Source organism: Peromyscus eremicus, chromosome 22 (genome assembly GCF_949786415.1).
Source record: "Peromyscus eremicus chromosome 22, PerEre_H2_v1, whole genome shotgun sequence".
NCBI lineage: Eukaryota > Metazoa > Chordata > Mammalia > Rodentia > Cricetidae > Peromyscus > Peromyscus eremicus.
The window spans coordinates 38,241,470-38,248,743 of NC_081437.1; the positions used below are offsets into that span (position 1 = coordinate 38,241,470).

A 7,274-nucleotide genomic window follows, 5' to 3' on the forward strand; every position below is an offset into this window, starting at 1 on the left:
CCCAGTGGCTTTATCCTCAGGTGTGTTCAAAAGGAAATCTCCCAAGCCAGTGTGCCCAACTGTCTACAAAGTCTCTGCATGCTCATCAGAAGAGACTCAGTACTCTGTTGTTCCTCAACAGAGCATAGAATGTATATGAAGTGGGCGTCACGCCCTGCCTACAGAGAGACACATGTACACATTCAAAGTGCAGGAGGCAAACTCCAGGGAGGGTGGGGCTGAAGACCTGCGTGGACTTGATAGATAGCGACAGCAGTTTTTCCTATGATCCAAGTAAGTGTCGAGAGGTCCGTGGATTGTTCTGAGAACAGAGATGACACCTCAGGCCATGAGTGGGTTTGAACCTAGCAGAGGTCAGAGAATGGGGTACTGGGAGTTACAGACTCTGACTCTGACTATCGATATTGGTCTTTCCACACTTTATTGTGTGGTGTATGTGTGAACGTAAGCACCTGTGCACACGTGTTTCCACCTAGGAGTCTTGATCAAGTCCCTAATCAAATACTTTCTTTTATAATTGTTGCTGTGGTCATGTCCCCTCACAGCAGTAGAACTGTAACTCAGCCTGGCCCCTTTCCTCCTGTTGGGGTTCTAACTCTTGGTCCTTCACATGAGCATGGAGGAGAGGTTGACATCGGGAATCGACCTCAATCGCTCTCTACCATGTTTCTTGAGACCAAATCTTATCCTGAACCCAGAGCTCACTGGTTTAAGTAGCTTCGGGGTTTGGTTGTCTCCACTTCTCTGCCCTGGGATCCAGGTGCATGCTGCTCCCTGGCTTTTTTTTTTTTTTTTTTTTTTTTTTTTTTTGCAGGTTCTGGGAGATCTACCTTAGGTTCTCAAGCTTGTGAGGCAAATACTTTACTGACTGAAATGTCTCCCTGGCCTCGCTGTTTTCCCCAACCTTGAAACACAGGGGACTGTCCCTTTACAAGCGCCCCACTTAACAGTGAGTTGCAAAATAAAGCTGGTCCTAAGTTTTAACTTATTTGTATATTTTTACGTTAATGATATACTGTTTTCTAGTGCCTTTCATAGTTTGAAACAGGATTTCCTTAAGAATTGGAATCACCGGTCCGTTCAGCTCACTGATTCACCATCCAGGAAGGTTCCCTAGATTTAAAACAGTAAGGCGGAGGAGAAAACACACTCAATATGAATTCTTATGTTCTGTTTGTTCCTAATGGTGTGAAGGGTATGTGTGGATTCTGAGAAACACTGTGCCCAGTCAGGTTTGTCCAGGGGATTTCCCTAAAGATGTCACTCTCTGTGAGTCTTTCAGCATCTCATCAAAGACAGAAGTAATGGGTCCGAGGGGTGCTGTGATACCCTCAAACACTCAGGTCAGCAGCCACCGCCTCCAGAATGTTTTCCCTTAGGTCAGCGGGAATCCTGCTGGAAGAGAAAGGCCCTGGCAATTCTCTCATCTCACTAGATTAAGTGCTCTGAGCCAGCTTCTCCACTTGAGTATCACAAAAACCTCCCCAAACCATAAATCTTCCAAGCTCGTCTCCAGACAGAGCAAGCGTTGCACCCATCAGCACTTTGCTGGGCATTTGAACTCCTCATTACTGACATAAAAATAGGAGAATCAGGAAAAAGGGAAACCGATTTGGAATTCAGAGCCTGATAAAATATCACTGGGGGAAGCTAGACAGAACAATGGCTGCTTTGTCCTTTCTCACCCCATCATAAGCTCAAGTGGAAAACAGGAGCATTTAGATGAGAAATGATCTCCTAGGGCCAATCCCCTGGACAGTGCTGTGAGATTTTTGAAAAGCAAAGTGCATTCCAATGGGCTAGCCTGCAATATTTCCATGTTTCCCACTGAAATCTTCATGGCATGATCTGTAAACAGCGGGTTTTAAATAAATGATGGATGAATGAAAGAGGGAATAAAAAGTTCATAAAAGAAGGTAGAGTCTGAAATGACACTTGTGAGACTGGCTTGGGGTGACATTACAATAACAACTAATAAAAATAGATGTAAAAGTTCACTTTAAATAACACCCTTTTCAAATGAATCAGCGCGCCAGGGAACAGGGAGGATGCTGAACCATCCTGTGGATTTCATTTGTCTTGGAGGCCACTTTGACCTCTACTTGAAGGAGAGCAGAGAGGCAGCTGCCAACATTTTTAAAGGCTTCTGCTATGGCCTGAATTATATTTTTAAATGAGCCCCTAAAGCCGCATTCTAATGCATTGCTCTCACTTGCTAAAGCGTGCATCCTAGTCTCCCTGTGCTCCTGAGGAAGCCACTGCTTGATTAGCCTGTGAGCAGATCTACTGGTTCCTTAAGACAAGAATCTCTGTTGCAGGTACAGCTGACTCGAAGGGATAACCTCTCTCTATGCATGACCTCCTTGAAGGTAAAGAAAAAAAGACAGCACTGAGCTGGAGAGGGGAGAGCAGGGGAAGACCCCTTTAGATGACCAGTGTCCTGTATGCAGCCTGCTTCCTTGCATCTTCTGTGATGTGTCTTACTGGAAAAGCTGCAATGAACAGCTTGAGCCTGGGGTTAAGGTGGCATGATGATCAGTGCTGTTGTTGCCAAAGTTTAAACCTGAGGTAAGAAAAAGTGATCTGCTGTTTGTTATAGTTGGAAATGGCAAGATTCTACATGTGTAGTTGGTCACTGTGACCTTTAGTTCTGTGCCCAAGGATTCAACCAGCTGTGATAAAGATGAGAAAAAGAGGACAAGGATGGAGAAGAAGAAGAAGAAGAAGAAGAAGAAGAAGAAGAAGAAGAAGAAGAAGAAGAAGAAGAAGAAGAAGGGGAGGGGGAGGGGAAGGAGAAGGAGGAGAAGGAGAAGGAGGAGAAGGAGGAGAAGGAGAAGGAGGAGAAGGAGAAGGAGGAAAAGGAGAAGGAGAAGGAGGAGAAGGAGAAGGAGAAGGAGAAGAAGACGAAGACGAAGAAGAAGAAGAAGAAGAAGAAGAAGAAGAAGAAGAAGAAGAAGAAGAAGAAGAAGAAGAAGAAGAAGAAGAAGGAAGAGGAGGAGGAGGAGGAGGAGAAGGAGGAGAAGAAGAAAGATTATATATTGAATAAGTATAGTTTTTTTTCCCCCTTGATCCCTAAACAGCCCAGCAGCAGGACCTTTTCCATAGGATCCACAACATATTAGGTATTGGAAGTCATGTAGAGATTGTGGACCATACGTGAGAGGATGCATACAGCTTCCATGCACATACTGAATCTTCCTGCTTACTTGAGCACCTACAGATTTGGGGTTCCATGGGGGTCCCAGAACAAGTCTCCCACAGATACCGAGGCAACTTAGCCTGGTGATGGTGAGAATTGCGTATCCGTACACACCAGACCCTCATCCAGTGATGAATTTACAATATATTATGTCACCAGATTTCAGCTCAAAGTAAAGAAATACCTTCTCCTTGCAAAACAGATTGGTTTTCTTTTTCGCTATTTGGGGGCTTACTGGATGTAATCATCTGATTCCCACTAGACACTTGAAATATAAGGGCAACCCCCATGAGTCACCTATTAGTAGTGCTCAGTGTTTTAGGGTTGCAAAGAGCTGGGGTTAAACAGCATGACACTAACCTGTGGTGACAAGCAGCATCCCACAGGTGACTTATTTTGCCTATCTGGAGTTTCCCTGCATGTCTGCAAAGCCAAGTAGCTAGACTATGAACTCCCTAGGGACCTCTTATCCTCGAACACATAGCCATTTGGCAGTAGTATTTCCTCGAGTTCTGGGCAGGACGTGTGAAGCTGATGGGATTTTCTTTGCTTCACATCAAAGGTGGTTTTGCCCCTGGAACTCCAGGAGACAGCCCCTCTGAGTCCCTTTGTAGTAAGCCCTCCTGATACCTGTGAGGAGGGAGCAGAAAGCAATGGGCTGAGACAGCATCTGCAAGATCACAAGGGCTCAGTCCTGCGGACAACCCAGGCCAGTCCTGTCTTTCCCATATCTCAGTACCTAAAGCTGTGTTTTGCCTTCTTGCTTGGTGACTCCTTTCCTTTAAATAAAAACCCACCTGTCAGTTGCTTTCTGATTATCGTAGGAGGAAATCACTCAATTTGCCCAGGGAAATTGGAGCATGTAGTCTGTCAACCAAAACATTTCAAGGTTTTTTTTTGTTTGTTTGTTTGTTTTGGGCACAAGGGACATGGAGATGAATCTGCTGAACTTCTTCAAGTAGAGTAACCTTTTCCTCTGCTCTCAGGAAGACAGATGGGGAAAGTATGTACATAATGATACAACAAATATAAATGTGGGGAAAGAAAGAGAGCAAGCCTGTGGTGAAAACAGCCATGGAGATGCACTCCTGGCCAGGGTTTGGGTCTGGAGGGGTATACTGAATGAGGGAACCAGTTCCCCTCCCACTACTCCTCAGTTCCCTGAATCTTGCTTCTGTTGCCCCCACACTGAAGGCTGGGGTAAGGATGTCATCCAGCATCCCTCATCCATAAAGCAGATAGTGGAATATTTAAAGTGAGTTACAGATTAACAAGGTCTTCCTCCTAGGAGTAATGGACACACAGCGTGATGTTGACACTCTCTCCTCTCTTCCTTATCAGTTGACGCAACCTCCTCTTCCTTATCTTATACCTCTGAAGGATCCAGAACTTTCCATGCCATTAGGGTGGCTGCCCCTACCTAATGCCCTATTTCTGCTGCTTCTCTCAAAGAACTTCCTCTTGGAAAGTCCTCAGTGACACACACGAACAGAAACATATCCAATTAAGCTTGTGAGAAGAGAGTCCCCTGAGAGTACCTTGTCACCACCGTGGTCAGGTTGAGTCCTGCCCTGACATTTCAAGGCATTGCCAGTGGAGTTAAAAGGCATTTCTCTGCTGGCACTAAGCTTTCTAAAGCACAAATTCAGTTATCAGGAATTACTGCAGCAGACATAATATGTATCCCTGGAATGTCGATCCAGGTGCCGAAAATTGCAGGCCAGTAGGAAAATGGTGTAATCTGTGATTCCATCTGGCCCATGAATTTCCAGTGGCCTTGCTTATAGATTGTCAGAACTGTTCATTAAGTTTGTTTTGAAACCAAGGGCTTAATATCTGTAATTTAGAGGGCTCAATAGGCAGTTAAATTGAGTGAAACTATTTTTGAATGACGACTCCAGTTTCAGAGAAAGAGCGGACATTGCAGCTCAGAAGAGCCGCATTTTGAGGCAGCACCAGGAATTCAAGATTATTTATAGGCCCTTTAGAAAACGGGCTTCGCTATGCTAAGTTGAGAAACTTTTCCTCCCTCCTATTTAAAAAAAAAAAAAAAAAAAAAAAAAAAAAAAAAAAAAAAAAAAAAAAAAAGCTCACAAAAGCCACACATTGACAAAAGGAGGCATTTCTAATGCACATAGGTTATTGGCCACAGCCACGGAACACTGAGTGGTCCAAGTGGAGCACAGGCCAGTGGTGTGCTCTCTCCGTCTGATTTGAGACCGACTTTACATACATAAGCTGCCGTGAGAAGGTGTTTCCACAGTACAGCCTGTGCAAAAGAGAGACCCTTGTGTGCTGAGCCTGTGATTAAAACCAGAACTCCTCATCTACTGTGCTTGTAAGCATGCCCAAGCAATCTCAGAGACGTTGAGTTACCCATGGGGATGGTGTCCACACTGAAACCACAGGGAAGGTTCCTGGACCCAAAATGTAGCATCAAGCTACAGATGTAAATTATGACATTTGTCTTGAAGGGAGACATAGAAAGGTGATGTAGACAGCAGGGAAAACCCCCAGAACAAGTGAAACATGTCAACAAGTCCATCCAAGGGAAAACAAAACAAAACAAAACAAAACATAGAGCTTCATGGGTCCTGATGTCCCAAAGCAGAGTCCCTACACACTGAGGACCAGACATTGGCAACTAATGTTGTAAGGGCTGCAGTCATGGTTGTCCACAGATACTGTAGTTACTTGTCTTGTGTGGCCGGACACATGACAACAACCTGCTTAAGGAAGGATTATTTTGGTGTCCAGTTTGATGGTAACGTCTGTTGAGTGGGGAATTCAGGGCATCAGTGGCTTGGGGAAGCAGAAAGCAGTGCATGCCGACACTCATCATACTTTCTCATTTCTGTTTAGTTCAGGACCCACAACATGGAATGGTGCTGCACACGGTCAAGATGGTTCTTCCATCTCAGTTAACCTAATCTAAGTCAAGAACGGTGCTGCACACGATCAAGATGGTTCTTCCATCTCAGTCAACCTAAGTTATCCCTCACAGGCATTCCCCAAGACTTGTTTTCTGGGTGAGTCTAGATCCTGTCAAATTGACAGTCATTATTAACATCAAGCAGGTCTAACCTGGTGTAGCAATGAATGTTACTCGGTTTCTACCCCAAATCATTCTCCCCTTTCTTTTGCTTAATACAGATGGTTTTTCCCCCAGGGCAGTCGTGTGGTGAGACAAAAGAAGACAAAATGGCACTAATAAAATCTGTCCGGGTAGCTGGCTGACACTATTATGACTGAGACGATGAAGGCATAAGTCAGCTGGGGATTTCTGTGAAAGTTTGCTTTCCTGGAATGAACATCACCTCTTTTTTAAAAAAAAGAAAATCCACTTTCATCTTCTTCCTTCCTGAAATGAGAGCTGAGGCTGGAGACAGAGTCTTGCTGTTTTGCTTAAGAAACCATTACTCAGGATGATAGGACAGAACGGAGGGAGAAACCCAGAGCTGACAGCATGCGGGCTGGGAGAAAGCACAAAGCCACCTGGGGAGATTTCATCAGAAAGCACCCCAGCGAGAGTGTAAGTTCAAATGACTACTGAGGAGTTCTAAGAACAGGCTGGGGAGATGATAGAGTATCAGAATGCAGATACCTGGGCCAATGTAAAAGCTGACACAAATGGCAGCCGACCCATGATTTCAACACTCTGGAGGCAGAGATATGAATTATAAATGCTTGGTTGATAGCTCAGACTTACTACTAACTAGCTGACACTTCAATTAACCCATAATTATTATCTCTGTTTAGCTATGTGGTGTGGTACCTTTTCTTAGTACAGCATTCTCATCTTGCTTCTCTGAGTTTGCTGGGGACTCCTGACTCCACTCTTCCTCTTCCCAGAATTCTCCTAGTCTGGTTCTAGCACTCAATCTCTTCCTGCCCAGCTATAGGCAAATCAGCTTTTTTTTTTCTAGCAAATGAGAATAATACATATTCATAGTGTAGAAAAGGATTGTTCCACAGCACCACACTACACAGCAGGTATACATACACATTGATAACAAGGGAGTTACACACATGGACTGACTTTGGTGGATCTCAAGGGTTCTGTGGATGCCATTAA

At 44.5% G+C, this 7,274-nt stretch overlaps 1 long non-coding RNA gene across 1 annotated transcript; it reads left to right on the forward strand.

Moving 5' to 3' along the window:
* Nucleotides 1–817: 817 nt before the first annotated feature.
* Nucleotides 818–6,129, forward strand: LOC131897669 (uncharacterized). The gene is made up of 3 exons (XR_009375762.1): nt 818–949; nt 2,319–2,568; nt 6,062–6,129. It is a non-coding gene; the product is annotated as an uncharacterized LOC131897669 (long non-coding RNA).
* The last annotated feature ends 1,145 nt before the right edge of the window (nt 6,130–7,274 follow it).